We start from the raw sequence: 18,267 nt of genomic DNA on the forward strand, positions 1-18,267 counted from the left end.
TTATGGCAAGTATAATGAAAACTCCATTTGGTAATAAAGATTATGCCATAAAACTGTTTCAGGTGCATTTCATGAGTTCATTAAAAGAACCAAAGTGTGAGGAAGCTCCTCTTTCCTCTCTGTTTCATTCCTCACTTATTTCCTCCTTCCTCTCCTTCATCTCCTTCATCTCCTTCTCTTTTAAAATAAGTTGGTAGTTAACACTTTGTCATAGTGAGCCACTGGTACCGTCCCGTTGGTTTTTTCTTTCTATTATCTGTCTTCCCTATGCTTTGAATCTGGATTTTTGCACTCTGCAGCTTTCTCTTTTCTCTGTAGTGTCCAAATGCTGGGCTTTCTTTTCTTCTCTGGCTTTTTCCACACAGCTGAGTATGTTTGCTGCGTATAATCGTAAAGTCTCGACCGATTTAAGGAGCGCTCTGTTCTGCTCTATGTTGTTTGTCGGAGTGAGCTGCAGTGTGTTATCTGTCTGCCTGGTTTTACACACTGCACAGCAATGCTTTTGACGCATCAGTATGCCCACACCCATTCAGAAATCCCCTCTCCCCCTATCCCTTCTCTCTCTCTGACACACAGACACACAGATGGAAGGATTATGTGGTTTTACATTAGCAGCGCAACTCTTTGTTAATGGCCTTTCAGTCATTAGCAGCAGAGAATACATTTTTCTGTTTTTGACTCTTTCAGCCTTCGGCCTCTGTTATTAACTCACTGAACAGCTGTTGTTGTCAGTAGTAATCCTGTGCCGACTAACAGGCTTATGCAGCAATGCATAATATTACACTTTATTTTGGAGCTGATAGTTCAGCAATGGGAATACCCAAAGATTATAATCCCCAGGGGTTAAACGAAGATCCCGATGGGATGTGAACTGTTCTGTCGCATAAATGACAGCTTTCAGTTATGCGACTCCCACCCCTTCACAATCTGAATGCATTGACCAACTGTTGCACACTTAGATTAAATTAAATTTCTAACCAGCGTGGCTTTATGAGTCCGCCTTTACAATATGATCTGTAAGTATGAAGACATAGGACATCATTTTGTATACTTTTGTCTTGAGACTAGCTCGGCATGCTAGGTTTCAAATGCTAGAGAGGTTAGATGTCTAATGCTAAACAACACGTACTTCTTACAGTAGCATAAATGAAATCAACATCAACCAAAGATACTGTGAGTCCAAATGTTAATTCACTGTGATTACAGATAGGTTTGTGTATAAAATCACCACAGTGCCACAAGGTCTCCAAATGGACTAGTGAATTAGCTTTAGTTGCTAATAGTTAGCTTCACTGCTACAGACTAAACACATAATGGAGACTCTTGGCCAACTTCCCTACTTTCTCTTCAACCCTGTGGATCAAGGTCAATCTATTTACTATTTTGTATTTCCTTACCTGCAAATATAAAGACATTGTTACTAGTGCTGTCAGCGTTAATCTCATTAAAATGACGGTAACACCATAACCGCATTAATACGGCAAATCTCCGTTAGCGAATTAACGTGGCTCGACCCATGTGAGGGGCTGCAACGCTTTAACGAGCTAACCGTGCAGCCCTCACAGGGGGCGTTAACTTGCTAACGGAGGTTTGCCGCGTTAATGTGGTTATGGCGTTAACGTCATTTTAACAAGATTAACGCTAACAGCGCTAATCGTTACTTGTTTTGTACACCTCATTTTAGGAGATAGTCACTCTTGTGTTGTAAAAACGGAATTACTCTTCCAGTATTATGTATCACTGGAGATTGTGGCGGGGCATGGTCGGCGGTGCCACTGCCGGGGAGGTGAACGCACCTGCAGGGCATCTCCAATCATGCCTCGCCGGGTTAAGACTGTCATGTTGTAATTGTGGGTATGTGTGGCTGGCAGCTAGGGAGCTGCAGCCATGGAAGCATATTAGAACAGCAAAGTATGCTGGAGAACGCAGAATAGTGGTCGCATCCAGCTTCATTCCTGCCGCAGAGATTTGGGCACACATTATAAACAACTAAAGCAAGTAACATATTTGAACAATCAGAACATTCTAACAGCATACAGTATTATAATTAAATAAAACATGCGGGGGTGTACCCTTACAGTACACATCATGCATTCAGTTTGAGTTCATGGATAAAAAAAGATATTTACAGCACTCTTTCAATCCACCAGAGAGATAATACAGGTCTTACTCCAGAATCAGAAGGAGTCATCATCGGCTCTGCATGTAAACCAACCAAATGTTTTCCAGCGTGCTTAGCTTTGAGCTAATAATAGTAGTATATTACTTATACAACTGCACAAGAAAAGGAATGCAGCCAAGAGAACACCAGTAAGAGGGGATGTCATGGTCCTGGGCCATGTTGGCCCAGTATTCTTAGTTTTCTTGTATGTTTGTATTTTGTTCCCTATTTAGGCCATGTTTCCTGAGTTGCCCTGTTGTGTTGTTCCCTAAGTGTTTTCCCTTCGTGGCTTTTACCCCCTGTGTGCCCCTCTGTGTATCTGTGAGCCCTCGTCTCTCCTTATGTTTTATTCCATGTTTCCCCAGCCCGTTATGTCTGTGTTTTCCCCGCGCTCTCTCTCCTCCTGTCTGAACCTCTGTACTTCCTGTTTGACTCTGCCCGTCTCCCGTCAGTGTTATGTTCACCCCGCCCTGTCTCGTTATGGTTATCTGTGTCAGCTGTGTTCCCCGTGTGTTCCCACTTTCCTCGTTAACCCTCTGTGTATTTCTGTCTGCGTCTCCCTCTGTTCGGCGTCGCGTTCTCCCTCATGTTGTGTGGATCTTCCTGTGTCTACCTGCGAGTGTTAGTTTACTTTTCCCCAGTTTAGTTTTGTATTTCCTGTGTTCTACCGTGCCAGCATTAAAGCTGTGTTTCTCGAGTTCATCCCCGTGTCTGTGAGTTTTGCATTTGGGTCCTCCTCCTGCTTGCCACACAGCGATCCATGACAGGGGATGAAGGTTAGATCAAAAAATTATTTCTGAAAAGCTGAAAGTAAGAGATTGGTTACTCCAGAGCAGATTATATTATGAATGTTATTGTAGGGTCTTTACTTAATAATATAAAACACCTTGAGGCATTTCCTGTTGGGATTTAGCACTATATAAATAACACTGCCTGTTGCTTCATGTTGAAAAAGCAGCAAAAATCAGCACAAAGAACATAGCAACTCGACCATTATCTTCTAAAAAGGTATGCACTGAAAACACCGTTAAACTGTCTGAACTGCACCTAACTATGCCAAAAGTCATTCAGAGGTTTTGCATGCACACAAATGTTGGAGGCCTTCCATGTAATCTGGGTTATAGTCTGTTTATCACTGATTAGAATTGGGCAATTAATCGCCTGCTAGTAGGTACAGCAGGTCTCCCGCTGGTGATCTCAATGGGAGTGATTACCACCTACAAAGTCCCATCAATGAGAGGATCTGATTTGAAGAGGGTTCAGCACTTTCCCTTTACTGCTCGTTCCCTTCTGCTGCGCTCTTCTGACCTCTCTCCAGATTTTTTCATTAAACTCAGCTGCTGCACAACTTACTGTGGGAACATCTGAAATTACAGCTACATGAAATATGAATCATTGCACTTTCACCACCATAATGTGAATACATTCAGTAGGGCATGCCAGGTTTCACAACATCATTGCACTTCGTTGCTACCTCCACCTGAGAATTTCATGTCGTTTCTGAGTTTTATCGATCTATCTCTCGAACTACCCTCGGTATTACCCTAACACTGTTACACAAGCTTCTTTGAATTTCTGCCAGGTAAATCTACGAGCAGCTCAAGACGAGTGGTGAAGATACAATCCTGCACTTTTACTATGTTGTACATAGTAATTACTGAATGAAAGCAAGGCATTAAAGTCAAATAGACGTCTATAGGAGAGTCTCCTAAGTGCGCCGTCCTTCCACTCACTTGTGCATTCTCTCTATGAGACGTGAACTGAACCAACAGGTTTTTCTCAGAGTGGAAAATTAGCTTCTCCATGCAAGCTGTATTGGTCTGCTGTGGTGAAGCAGCCTTATGGGTGAATTACGCTTCAGCAGGAAATCTACGTCATGACTTACGATGTAACTGGAATCCCCTTTTAACTCTATGCCATAACCTTCCAAGTAACCTGAGATGCACCTCCCGAGAAGCAGAGCTATGTTTCAAGTCAACGACTGAAAGGCGATGAAGGTTACGGCATAGAAGCATAAATCAGGCATTATAGAGAGGATGAGCAGTTTTGTCAGTACTTTTCTTGCTTAGAGGTCACTATGCTTCCCTTTTCCCAAACATCAGAGGAGCTCCATGATGAAGCTGGCTTTGGATCCGTCACGTTTCCAGTCTGTTTTGTTCAGCTCTGCCAAAATGGCATCTGTTGATGTCTGTGTGTCACTTTTACCAGCTGTTGCTGTGGTTAGTAGGCGCTCTGTGAATTCATCCCAAATGTCACTCGTGCCATTTCGGGTCTTATGCCTCGAGCGTGTTGGTTTCCTGTTCCCGCATATATTTGAATGTATTTGCTTTAGAATAAGACTCCCAAGGCTATAAGCACATGTACATATGGTATAATGGAGTCAAAGGAAATAGACCTGTAAGAAAAATAATTTTCTGTGGGATTTAGGTGTTTCAGGATTATATTACAGACTTAATTATGACTTTTTTTTCCCCATTCTTGTCCCTCCCTTCTGTAACACTTTGAGCTGTGAAGGATAGGCTTTTATATAAGCTTGGCTCGCTGTGAGATAACTGCCTTTTGGATCCTCTTTAAATGTTTAATTATTGCAGAGTGTCAGGATTTCTGTTTGGAGTGTTGAATGTGCCATTAATTTGTATGCCAAGTACGATATTTAGCTTATCCTCTCCACTCTTCTTTACTGACAGAAAACACACTAATCCAGGTGCTTCGTCAAGAGAAATCGAGCAATGCAGAACCCCCAGTTTCAAGATAATGTTTTGGCTTTATATTCCTTAAACTGCAACACCACGCACAGTCATCTCCTTTCAGGGTAGCTTTTCAATGTTAGCTTTTAACAGTGGGTTTCTTTGGCTTCTAACTCTTTCAGCATCTCTTTCTGTTATTTAACCCACCTGGCAGACTGACTCCAGCCAGGCTGTCTTATTGTTGTAACTTTGCTCCATCTGTCCAGTCCATTATGTGGCCTCATGGCTTAGTGACCACGCTGATGGAAATGACCCGTGTGACATTTAAACACAATCCATATCCATCCAACGCATGCCACATGGAGCACGACATTTGATTTTTGTGTCAGAGCTGCATCAAATAGCGTCACTGTTACACATGTGGGACCTGCCTGTACACAGGCCTGGGTGCTGATTGGTAGTAATGTGATTTGAACACCTTGCAGTCATCACTTATTTCAGTGTGTTTCAGTGAAGCTTAGGTGGCAGTTTTAACCAAATGATCAACCAAAATTTCATCAAGAAAGAACAAAGTACCATATCTGAACTTAGTTTGAGAAATTGTTGGATTTTTGTCACTTTTTCCCATCCAGCTTTGAAAAAACTCTACTAAGTGTGAGTTATTATTTATTTATTTATTAACCTTTATTTAACCAGGAAGATCCCATTGAGATTAAAAACCTCTCTTTCAAGGAAGACCTGGCCAAGATAGGCAGCAGCAGATGTCTCACGGTTACAGAAATTACTCAAACACAGGCAGCAACAACACACATGCAACAATAAGTGAAAGAATACAAATAAAATAAAAAATAAAATTCAATAAAATAAAAAAGTCAGTTAAAATGACAATCAATCTAATTGAAACAGTTGCATGTTATGGACTTGGCCTCAAGGATTCGTAGTTTAGATTTAAAATCACTTAATGAAATGAGTTCAGTCATTTTCCATTCCTTCTGCAGTTTGTTCCAGGCCAAGGGTGCTAAATGGACAAAAGCTCTTTTACCAAGTTCAGTTTGGGCAAATGGAACAGAAAGCAACAAGTAACGATGCGGACGAAGAGAATACCGCCCAGCATGTTTCATTACAAGCAGGGAACATAGATAAGAAGGCAGCAACCCAAGTATCGCCTTATATATAAAACTGTATAAATGACAGTTCCTCCGACTTACCAAAGCAGGCCATCCTACCTGAGAGTATAACTCACAGTGGTGAGTCTGAAATTTACGGTTAGTGATGAACCTCAGAGAAGCATGATACACAGAATCAACCAGTTATTGTCTTCTTAATGTGTTCAGTTTAATTCAGTTTATCTATATGGCGCCGAATCACAACCACAGTCTCCTCAATGTGCTTTATATTGTGGGTGGTTGGTTAAAAATTGCAGCTTTATCCATCCATTTAATTTGCGTTACTTATCTGGGTTCGGATCATGGGGGCAGCAGTTTAAGCAGAGACATCCGGACCTACCACCCACCTCGTCCATCTCTTCCGGGGGGAGTACCAGGGCATTCCCGAGCCTGTCGAGACATCAAACCTCTCCAGTGCGCCCTGGGTCTACCTTGGGGCCTCCTCCCAGTACAAAATGCTGGAAACACCTAACCTAGGAGGCACCCACTTGGTGTCCAAGTCGTGCCTGATTGTGCAGAGGACCCCTCCTGACTGACTGAGAGCCTCGACTTATCTGGCTGAGCTCAGAAACCCTAAGAAGAAAACTTCTTCCAACTCTAAAAACTCATAAATATTATTTTTTTGCCATCTAGAAAAGGTAGTAAGAAAAGAAATCAATGAAATAAAAGAAATCTATGATAAAAAGTTCTTGAACACATACTTTTTCAACTTCAACTTGTGGGCCCTGTGTGTTTCACATTAAACAATTTTTTCCTGAAAATATTCATAACAACAAACATATTTTTTAAAGATACGTGACGAATCAGAATCAGAATACTTTATTGATCCCTGGGGGAAATTATTTTTTGTTACAGTGCTCCATTTTAAACCAACATTAAGACAAGACAGACAATACGCTAACTAAGAATAGTACAATATATACATATATATACATACATACATACATAAGTCACTTATAAATAAATAGTTGGAAAAGAAACATGTGTAGCTGTAGCAGCAAACAGTGTGTTAAGTGGATGCGTTGTACAGGGAGATGGCCACAGGCAGGAATGATTTCCTGTGTCGTTCAGTGGTGCTTTTCGGTAATCTCAGTCTCTCACTGAACGAGCTCCTGTGACTGACCAACATGTCATGGAGTGGGTGGGAGGTGTTATCCAACATTGTCTTTATCTTGGACAGCATCCGCCTCTCCGACACCACCTTGAGGGAGTCCAGCTCCATCCCCACAACATTGCTGGCCTTACGGATTAGTTTATTGAGTCTGTTGGCATCTGCGACCCTCAGCCTGCTCCCCCAGCATGCAACAGCATAGAGGATCGCACTGGCCACAACAGACTCATAGAAAATCCTGAGCATTTTCTGGCAGATGTTGAAGGACCTCAGTCGCCTCAAAAAATAGAGACGACTCTGGCCCTTCCTGTAAAGTGCTGTGGTGTTTTTAGCCCAGTCCAGTTTATTGTCAATGTGTACTCCAAGGTATTTATAGTCCTCCACAATGTCAACACTGACCCCCTGGATTGAAACAGGGGTCAAGTGTTTCCTGGTCTTCCTGAAGTCCACGATCAGTTCCTTGGTCTTTGCCACGTTGAGCTGCAGATGATTCTGCTCACACCACGTGACAAAGGAGTCGACCACAGCCCGGTACTCTGTCTCATCATCCCTGCTGATGAATGACATGAATCAGAAAATACCACTGAACATGTATAAGGAATATAATGTCCTATAAACACTGTTTTGCTTTGGCACCATGTAAATAAAACTGAATTGTGTTGATTGCATTTTTGGTGTCAAACATAAGGCCTGAGGGCCATAACTGTCCTGGCAAAGACTCCAAACTTTTAAATATGTTTTAAGAAGATTTTCAGATAGCAGAAGGTTTAGTTTTACCTCTGATTATCAAAATTTCTGTTTTTTTTTTTGTTTTGTTTTTTTTTACAGTGGGTCAACAAAAAACAAATAACAGAACAGAGATTTTCAGTTTTATAATTACAGGACCATTTGGCAAATGAGCAATCAGCAGTTTCTTCATTTACTACAGCAGTATTTCTTTAATATGTAGAAAAACTAAAATGTACTATTGAACCTGCGCTTATTTTTCTTATACTAAGATATCTCAGGGATTAAATGTGTAGACAAACTTCTTTTACTGACAGAAAGGGGAGTTCCCCTGGTCCGGCCCACCAGTCATTGATCAATGTGAGTCGTATGAGGCTAACGACATAAGATGAGTTTGTTTAATATCCTCACGTACTGAACAGCAACATTAGTAACACAGGCAAACAGAGAGCCCTAAATAGGATTTATCTTATTTCACACAGTTAAAATTGATGCTCTGTACCATGTTTGCAATTTATTCCACATAACATACTACACAACAGATATTTAACTAAGTGCCTTTTCCTGCTTTTCTAATGTTTCTAGCTCCTAAAAATAATATAAGTCTTTATTCAGTGCCACTGTGCTTCTGCTGGATGAAAGAACCGACGATTAATGGTACATTCAGTTGTGGTGTTGCTGCTGGAGTGTGGGTGTGTGTAGGAGTTAGTGTGGTTTTGTGTTTTCACTCACTTTTACCTCTGTTTTGAACTGAAATGTTTTACAAATGAGCATCAAAAAGTCAATAGCTCATTTTTCTCTTCCTTTTTTTTGCCCTTTTCCTCCCTCTTTCACTGCAGGCAGATGGATGATGCTGCTGATCCCTCGCTCCGGAGGCGTGGAGTGACAGATGACAGAGGTTTTGGTACAGCAGGAGGGAGAGCCAAAGAGAGAGGCGACGACGGAGAGACTCGCCACTGCTGATAACCGAGAGAACAGAAAAGGTCAAGCACATCGATTGGGAGGTGGGGGAGAAGTAAGTGACTGGATTTACCGATGCTGCTCTTGCTCTCTGTCTTTACATTCTCTCTTTTCTCCGCATTGTTTCTGCAGCTTCATTTCTTTCTTCTTTTTTCTTCCTCTGTGCCCTTACCACACTGAAAAAACACACCTCCACCTGCACAGCTCAGACTGCTCAATATTTCTCAATAAACCCGCTTCAAAGTTGTAGTTGCGATGCAGCGCTTCTGTGCTTTTGTGGCAAAAACTCTCCCAGTTTTGTTGATTTGGCTTTAAATTTGTGGATGAAGAAGATGTGTTCCTACAGCACAACAGTGACCTAACACACAGTCAACTCATTTAACTTCCTCTGTTTTAAATTCTCACTATGTTCGTGCTCGTTCCGGGAAGCAAAAAAAAACGTCTGCCCTTGAAGTGCACATAAAATGTTTAATGAACGGCAATTTGTTTTGAGCAGGAATGTAGGCAAAATACAAAAAGCCATTAAAAACCACAGAATCTGATCTAATGGTTGTGCAGGTCTCAAACTGTGATGGTTTATGATCCACTCTAAGAACAGTAACGTCTGCCAGATAAAGCTCAACTGTGCTAAAGCATTGGGAGGTTTTCTCAGTAGCAACTAAGGCATAGTTGTTTGCACTGTAATTTCACGCACGGTGGCTCAGTGATTAGTACCGTTTAAAGCAAGATGTTCCTGGGTTCAAGCTTCAGTAAATCCCTGTGTAGAGTCTGCATTCACAGAACCACCTGTGGAAAGCTGTGAACCCATTCACAGGTTTCCTCTGATTCTAAAAACAACATGGCAGATGAGTGCTGCTTCCTGTTGTCCTGGGACACTCGTGCAAAAGCAATTCTTTAACTGTTCATTCACTTTTATATATGCAGTGTCAGGACTCTACAACTTCAAATAAAGTTTTTTGGTGTTTGATTTTTCAGGTTCTGTTTAAGTATCTTTAGGTTGTTAAGTTTCCTTTTCATGTATTATTCGAGAACTCCTGTTACATCTCCTGTAGTTTAGTATTTTCAGTGTTTAATTTTTTAGTTATTCATGTTTCTAGCTCTTAGTTAGTCCCCTCCCGTGTTCATCTTAGTCTTGTCTCTGTATGTTCTTCCTAGCGTCCCCTGTATGTGGTCCATCGTGCATTCGTGTTTGTTTAGCTCAGTCTCAGCGGTCATGCTTCCTGTTTTATTTTGGTGATCTCTCACCTCGTGTGCATTGTGGTTTGTTTTGCTTCCTTGGTTTAATGCAGTTCTGCTGCGTCTCCACTTGTGTCTCAGTCACCTTTCCCTCGTCTTTATTTTGTACTTTATCATCAACCTTTTGCTTTTGGCTCCAGTTTCCAACACATGATCTGCATTCCCTGCAGATCACGACACATTGAACCACAACAATCAACAATCAGCTTCCTATGAGTCACACTTGGCAATGGTGGGAAGGAAGAACTCCCTTTTATTGATAGGAAGGCTCAGGGAGGGGCAACAACGTAATTCCACTACATAGACTAAGGGTGAAACCCAAGCTGGGACAGTAAGGATAAAATCGAATGCTCTACAGCAGTCCCAAAAAGTTGATGCTGTTAATCTGGATGTAATGTTTTAGTGGGAGAAATGTTTCGTCACTTACCCAAGCGAATTCTTCAGTCTGAAGAACTGAGGTGACTCATCTCTGCTTTAGCTTGACGCATCAAGTCATACAGTAGTGGCTTCAGAGATTTTGAGAAAGCGATCCATGCCTTCATCTCATCTCGTCTCGACTTCTATAATAGCCTCTATTCTGGCATTACCGCTACATTAATTGGCCAACTGCAGCTAGTCCAAAACGCTGAAGGCTTTGCCTCCCATTCAGTTTTTAGAAACTCAAGCAAACTCAAGCAAACCCCAACAGAACACACAAGGCTGAGTGTTTTGTTGGGGTTATGTGACATTTTGAAGTTATGATGGGGCCTGATCGTGCAGGACATTGAATGTGAGGAATACGATTTTTCACTTCAGTTCTGGATTTAACAAGGTGGCAGTTTTCAGTGTTCTTCCTGTCACGTTTTGGAAAATCCAAAAGCTTTTCAGGAAATTTTTAAAACAGTAATAAGTACTTACAGGTTATAATAATTTCTGTGCTTATTAAAACAGGCAGGCTCAGTTAAATGTATAACGTGCAGGTTAATGGAAAAGCTCTGCTTAAAAATGACTCCAAGGTTCCTCACAAACATCCAGACAGCAGATGTTGGGAGGGGTTCACTTAATCTGCCATCTGGTATTTTTTTATCTATTTTTGAACTTCTAATTTTAGCAAAGTAAATCTGTAATTTAAAAAGAAAAAGAACATGTAAAAAAATCTAATTAGAATCTTCTGCAAAGTGCATTCAAACATCCCTCCAATCCTAGACTCCATTTTTCTGGATTACAGTTTTATGCTGCCAAGGCTACAGCTCACACAACGCTAAACTGAGATCATTTTTTAAAATTGACACAGGTTTATCCTGGAGTTTTTCCATAAAAACTCTGCAAAAAGTTATTTTATTTCAGTGCTGTCTCTCATTTATTACATTTATTAGTCTGGAGAAATGAGGCTTGTTCCTGAGGTTTTCTTCCCACATTCAAAACACAAGATAGCATCCGTTACAGTAAAAGATATATATATAAATCTTATAAAGTTTGTATCTGTCTTGTGTGAAACTTGTATGTAAAGCATACAAGAGTGAAAACAGATATAAGATTTGATGCAAGTCTTTTATAAGTTTTTCTTATATTTCTTTTCCATATGGGAAGGTTGTGTGTGTCAGCATATTTTGAGACCATTTTGAGTCTTCCAGTTATTAAAAAGAAGGTCAGGGTACTTCTCATTTCTGGCAACTTAACCCTCCAAGGATTAAGGTAGCCAGGAAGTAGGAGGAACAATAGCTTTGGTTACAATTACTTCACAACAGCACCAAAATAATCCGATGTACTTTAAAGGCAGCAGGAACTATTCTCTACTCTTATTTTTATCCTGCAAAGCAAATAAAAGTAGACCTGTGAGCGGAGAAAAGAGGGAAGACGAACCACCTGCTGCTGCCTCAGTACAAAATGTTGCCACAGAAGTTGGCATTCACCAGCATATAGCTGGTAAATACATAGCTGACACTGTCTATTGTTAGGGAAACATAAACGCTTAAATGTTAAGCCTTAAACCAAACAAAAAAGGCAGTTAGTGTTTGCTTTGTAGGGCACATTAATAAGAAGAAAATCCCCCCATCCCATTTTGCTTTCCCCCCTCTGCTGTTTTATCTCGCAGAGCAGAAATGGCTTAAACAAACAGAAGTGCAGCGGCAGTTTTATTTTCCCCACGGTGGAAAGCGCCAGCGACCGCGGCGGCGTCTGTGCCACGACTCTGCGAGTCCCCAGCCGTGTCTGCGTAACTCTCTCCAGGATGAGGGCCGGAATGCGTTCTGCAGTCACAACACCAAATATAAGCCTAATCTACATGTGATGTGATTGGCTAGCTGAGGCCCGCATCTCATCTTTGGTTTGAAACTAATGAACTGTGTGCTTTCACTCGAGTTTCCAGATAAAAAGATAATCACTGGTAGAATAACAAGTTACTGTCGTGTGGAGTCGAGAAATTGGCTTCATTCGGCGTGACTCATGGTTTCGTGCGCGTCTCTCCTCCCTCGCTTTCTCATCTCTTTTATCTCTTTCCTCTCCTTTCAATCACTTTTCCTTTATCTCCCCAATCACTGCTTTGTCCAACTTCCCTCCTCCTCTCCTCTTCCTCCTCCCCTCTCTTCGTCGTCTTCTCCCTCTCTCTGTGACATATTGCTGCTTTGTCAGGCCAGTTAAATGGCTTGCCTGCAGTGCTGTTTAGTTTCCTGTGAACTATGCTGATAGAGGAGGCGATAGGAAGCAGCTTGTCCGTTACACACAAAGCAGCGCGCTGGTGACAAACGCACTCACACACAATCCGTAATCACACGTATAGTTCTTCCCTCGACTCGATTTAAAGTTGCGTTGGTTTTTCTGTGTTGCCTTTTTCATTTTCCAAGGGTAGAATTTTAAAGCGCACGTTATTACGATGCTGTTTACCTTTTTTTGTTTATTTGGTTTAGTCAAGAAAAGACAAGCTCAGCAGTTTCATTGGATTTATGTTGTCCTGAGAAATAATCAATAAATTGTAGTAGCCTCCTCTATAATGTGGTCTTCCCTGTCTTGCTCTTCAAATCTATAAAATATGGCCCCATAGTCCAGGCTAAAGCCCTACCAGGAGCTGAATGGTGGTGAGATTACATGATGATTTGGTCTGATGGGAGAGGCAGTCATTAATATTGGTATCATATATAAAATCTATCCTCCCCAGAAAACAGATAACATCCTTCATTGTTATGCTTCAAACAACCGTTTTTCATTTTCTAAACTCAAAATACTAAACCTAACTTTGGTTGTTTCATTAGCTTAGCTGTGATCACAAAACCATGGAAGTTATTCAGGAGTTGAGCAAAGTCATTATGTTGCCTAGCACCCACCTACCAATGGGCTAAATGGCACCTAATTTATGCTCCGTATAAAAGCTTTGCATTGTTTTAATATCACAACAGCACACAACAACCTTTAATTCATATCCACAAAAGCTGAATTATGTTATATTATGATGTTGTTACATTTCAGCAACCCCCAGAAAAACGAAATGCAATGTTTATACACTTAATTACACCTTGCCATTTGATAGCTAGCATTTCGACATATTTAGTTAATATGTTAGCTACATAAGTGTAGCATGTAGTACATCTCTAAACAAAACAAAATACTGAAGTAACAGTTTGGAGCATCTCCAAGAAAGCGACTGGACTTCTTTCAATTTCTTGAAGATGTTTCACTTCCCATCCAAGAGGCTTCTTCAGTTCTAAGAGGTCCAGTCGACCGTGACCCGGATGACTGAGAGCCAACACAAACATCTGATGTAGCAAAAATGCAATGATTCCACTTTGTGGTTTTGTGAGACATTATGTGTCAGAGTTTTGTTACACTGGAAACTCATTCAGTTTACCAAAAATGAATAAATGAGATAAACTCAGTTACATGACAGGAATAAATGACAGATGATGTGCACTGTGGTAGAGCATGTTTGACCCTCAAAAGTCTAGATTGCCTGAGCTGTGTGGTTACCGCATGTCAGCATACTGAGCCCTAGCCATGTTGGAAGAGTGGATATGGTATCTGGTGTGAAAGCTACCTGTGCCCAAGCTCTGAAAATATCTGTGTTAAATAATTTAAATTGCTCAAAGGCATGTGAAAGTAGAGTATGTTCCAAAATGACCCCAAATACACCACAAAGAAAATGGACTCACGAACTGTGTGCTTTTCTTTCTTTTTTCTTCTTTTTTCAGTCCCATTATAAAAAAGTGTGTGTGTAAGAGAGAGAGGAAAGAGTGCTCCTTTCTAATGTGTTATAACCCCAGGATATCAAATACTGCCATTATGAGTGTTACAAGGTGTTCTTGGGCATTGATGCCACACTGTCCCACCAGTATTAAAATTTGTGATAAAGTTTCTCTTTGGAAACGCAACAAACCCAACGCTTTGGGGCAGGTTTTCTCAGACTTTAGTCACATAGACCTAGAGACCAGTCAGCAACGCTTTTAGAGACTTAAAGATATGGAGATCTTTGCAGCTGTCCTTATTGCACTTGCATGCAGAAAGTTTCCTTATATCAATCAATCAAAGCTTTATCCGTCACATGCAGGTTGCCCTGCAGTGAAATGGGACCCCCCCCCCCCCGACCTTACACATATAGCACAAACATTACTTGGGGATACAGGTCGGAGATTGGTAGAATCAGAGAAAAAACATTCAAATGTACACTACAATGGGGAAAGTACAAGAGGAAAAAAAGAGACCCCTACTCATGCTGTGCTTCCATGGTAGGACAGCATGAGAACAGGAAACAAAAAAACTCCTCTGCACAAAAAAGCACATAAATGTCCACAGCACAACATTGTGAAGACATGACAAGCCACAGGGGTGGGTGGTTGGTGAGGAGTAATCCGAAGCGAACACAGCAGCCGCCCTGCACAGCGCTACCATTCCAGCGCGGCACACAGACCCGCCGTGTTCCCTCGCAGGAAACAAGCATCGAAGGCGTTGGAAAGGGAGGGGGGATGAGTGAGTGCCTATGCCTATAGTGTTATCATTCTTTTGATTCTGAGACCTCACCGCTGCAGTGATCCGTTCCGCGATGTCTTCCAACTGTCGCTCAAGGGTCTCATTTTGAGCAGGCCTCTCTCTGATGTATCCCCCCATACGCTCAATGGTGTTGTTTTGAGCCTTCACAGCAGCTGCAAGCGTCTCCAAGGTGTTGACCATATTACGTTCGTTGTGAGAGATTGCGCCTCGTTCCATTTCGATTCCAGCGGGCAGCCTTGGGGGGGTTTGAACAGCCGGTTCCGCTCTCTTATTTCTCCGATAAACCAGGGCTAAGCCAACTCCGATCAGCATGAACCCTGTTATCACGGTTCTGAATAGATAGATATCTTCAGCGTCCTCGATCGACAGTCCCGCCAGGCACATGAACCTCCAGTTCTGCCACCCGTCCATCGTGTATCCGGCAGGGAAAGTCCCTCCAGGGCACTCAGGCTCTCCCGAGCCCAGATTTCTCGTTGAGAAAAGAGTGTCAATAGCATTCAGAGACCAGTTGATCAAATCCATAATTCTCTTTTAGGTTTTAGAGGACGACAGTGGGAGGCTATTCCAGGGAAAGTAACAGAGGTGGGACCAAGTCATTGTTTTGCAAGTCTCAAGTAAGACTCAAGTCTTTATCCTCAAGTCTCAAGTAATGTCAGGCAAGTCAGAGTCGAGTCTCAAGTCACTGGTGTAAAAGTCCAAGTAAAGTCACAAGTCTGAAATTTTGAATTTCAAGTCCTTTCGAGTCTTTAAAAAAAAAAACGAAAAAATAATGTTGCAGTTATGCTAAATGTAAATATTAGACCATGTAATTTTTAAATCTGTGTTTTTCTCAACACATGACAAAATAGTGAACTTAGAAAATATACACAAATTGTGAAATTGCACCTCTTTAAAATGCAGCTCAATTAAACCTAGCTCCAAGAATAATTTTCACCGACAGTTCTGAGATAAGCTGCATGTTATTCTTGGATGCGGTTGTAGGACTGGCTTTAAAATCGCATGACAAAAATATCATACATATTAAAAAAAACTGTATCACCAACGTAGCCTGGACAACATTTGCTAGTTAGATGAAGTCAGCTATCTCATCGTAGCATATTTATATGCATATTTATAATTATACGGTTCTTGGAGTGAGTGCATACACTCATGAAGTTTAGTAACTTCCGGTCACTGCAACAAGCCCAGGTACCGTTTACCGACGGATGGGTGCAGGACCTTGAAATGCACCGTGTAGAAAGTAAAGACCATCGTACGTATCATAAGTTTACCAGTCTCACAAATCGTCGTCATAAATACACATTCGTTAACTGTTTATTAATAGGACCTTTGAGCTCAATGGTAATTAATTAGCAGTGGAAATAATTTCTGGTAGCATCACAGAAATGTAGCAGTGACAATAATATTGTATGTTGTAATCGCACTGGACAATTAGTGATACAAAACAACTGTTTTATCCTGTGAATAAAAGTATATGTTTTTGTCAATGTACCATAATAACAGAAGCGAAACGCAATATTGTGTCAGGACAATTCACTATTTATGCACAATAAACAAAGGAGCATAGCGCGACCATTTCTGTTCAGCGCCAGACTTGCTTGTAACCTATATCACCAATTATGTTATGAAAATGATGTATTAACTACAACAGCAGACTGACCTTTGTGGAAATGCTTGGAGCAGACTAACCTGAGCTGGAGGTTTCTGGGACGTTATATTTGATCTTTGAATGGCTGCAATCCAGGCCATTCGTCGCCTCTTTGTTACTTCGGAAACATGGCTTGAACAATTTCTCTTCAACGACGTAATCCGATAACAACCGATCTCTTTACCCGTCGGCTTCCCGTGGCTGTCATGTGACCGGCTATTGCAGTTAATAATACAACAGCTTCTTGACATTTTTGTGTTTCTTTTTATCGCTGTATAACTGATTTTAATTGAAAGCCTGCGTGCGCTAGTACCGCTTGCCACGAGTTCCCAGAATCCTTTGCGGTTCTACCCGTGAATGACGTCACATTTTCAATCTCTATATAATATGCGTGTTAAATTTTATATTTGGGGTAAAATATCAAGTCTTTTCAAGTAAACCGGTTCAAGTCCAATTCAAGTCCCAAGTCATTGGTGTAAAAGTCCAAGTCAAGTCACAAGTCTTACAACATTTTTTCCAAGTCAAGTCTAAAGTCATAAAATCGAGTCCAAGTCATGTGACTCGAGTCCACACCTCTGGAAAGTAATGCACACAAGACAAGACAATGACATAGAGGCTAAGCAGGGAAGATAAGGGTGAGGAGGAGAGGAGAAAAGTGTGACCGCCTTCGCTGAGAGCTGAAGAAGAAGTGTCTAATATAGAGCACAAACTTGAGGGAGGAATGTATTTAAACAAAAAGGAATGTATTTAAACAAAAAGAGCACGAACTGGTGCAGCTGGACTGTAGTGGGCACTGTGCCAACGCTTTAGGCTCTATAGCTCACTCCAAATGTTTAGAGGGTCCTCAGTAATACTGGTATTTGGATGAAGCACAGCAAAACCTAACTGAACCACACAGGCAGTCATGCTCTGGTATGATGAAAGGCAACCACACCTAAAAAGAGTGAGACATGCGGGCTCCTGTTTTAGTTCTTTGCAGCATCCAAACACCTGTGAAATAGCAAGTGCATGTTTCCCATAGAGATATACGAAATTACAAGAAATTATTTGTGTCACTTTCAAAGAGGTGACTTCATCCCAGCTCAGTCTCAGGAGTTTGTGAAATAGTCACCCAAAAAAATGAAAGAACTACACTTTTGTCAGTGAGCACAAATTTGTAAGTCATGCAATTCAGTGGGAAATATGTTTTGTCCCAAAAGCACGTATGTTCTGTAGAAAAAGCAAGTGTCACCATGGCAACCAGAAAGAAGTGTTTTATAAGCCATGGCAACTGTTGCGTTTATTTTTTAAACCTAACCCAGCAGATTTTAATGCCTAAAGCTGCGTCCACAGTGGAATCAATTGGCTGCGACCTGGCAACCACACACCACAGAAAATCAACTTCAAGCGACTGCACTACTTGCAAATAACCCCTGACAATGTAAAATGTAAAATGGGCGGGACCTGAGATAACCATTTCTCAACTTTTAGGCGGGCAACTGTAGCGACTAAGTGAGCACAGGATACTACTGATTGGCATGTGGCCTGGTAGTAAATACATGCTTTTTTCAGACAACAGTGCATCCCTCACAAAGCCTTATTTTGGTTAGTACATTACTTGCCCACTAATCAGCCCA

This window comes from Diplotaxodon limnothrissa, linkage group LG3 (genome assembly GCF_057381915.1).
Source record: "Diplotaxodon limnothrissa isolate DT_005_m linkage group LG3, D_limnothrissa_male_GT1.1, whole genome shotgun sequence".
In the NCBI taxonomy this organism is placed as follows: Eukaryota; Metazoa; Chordata; class Actinopteri; order Cichliformes; family Cichlidae; genus Diplotaxodon; species Diplotaxodon limnothrissa.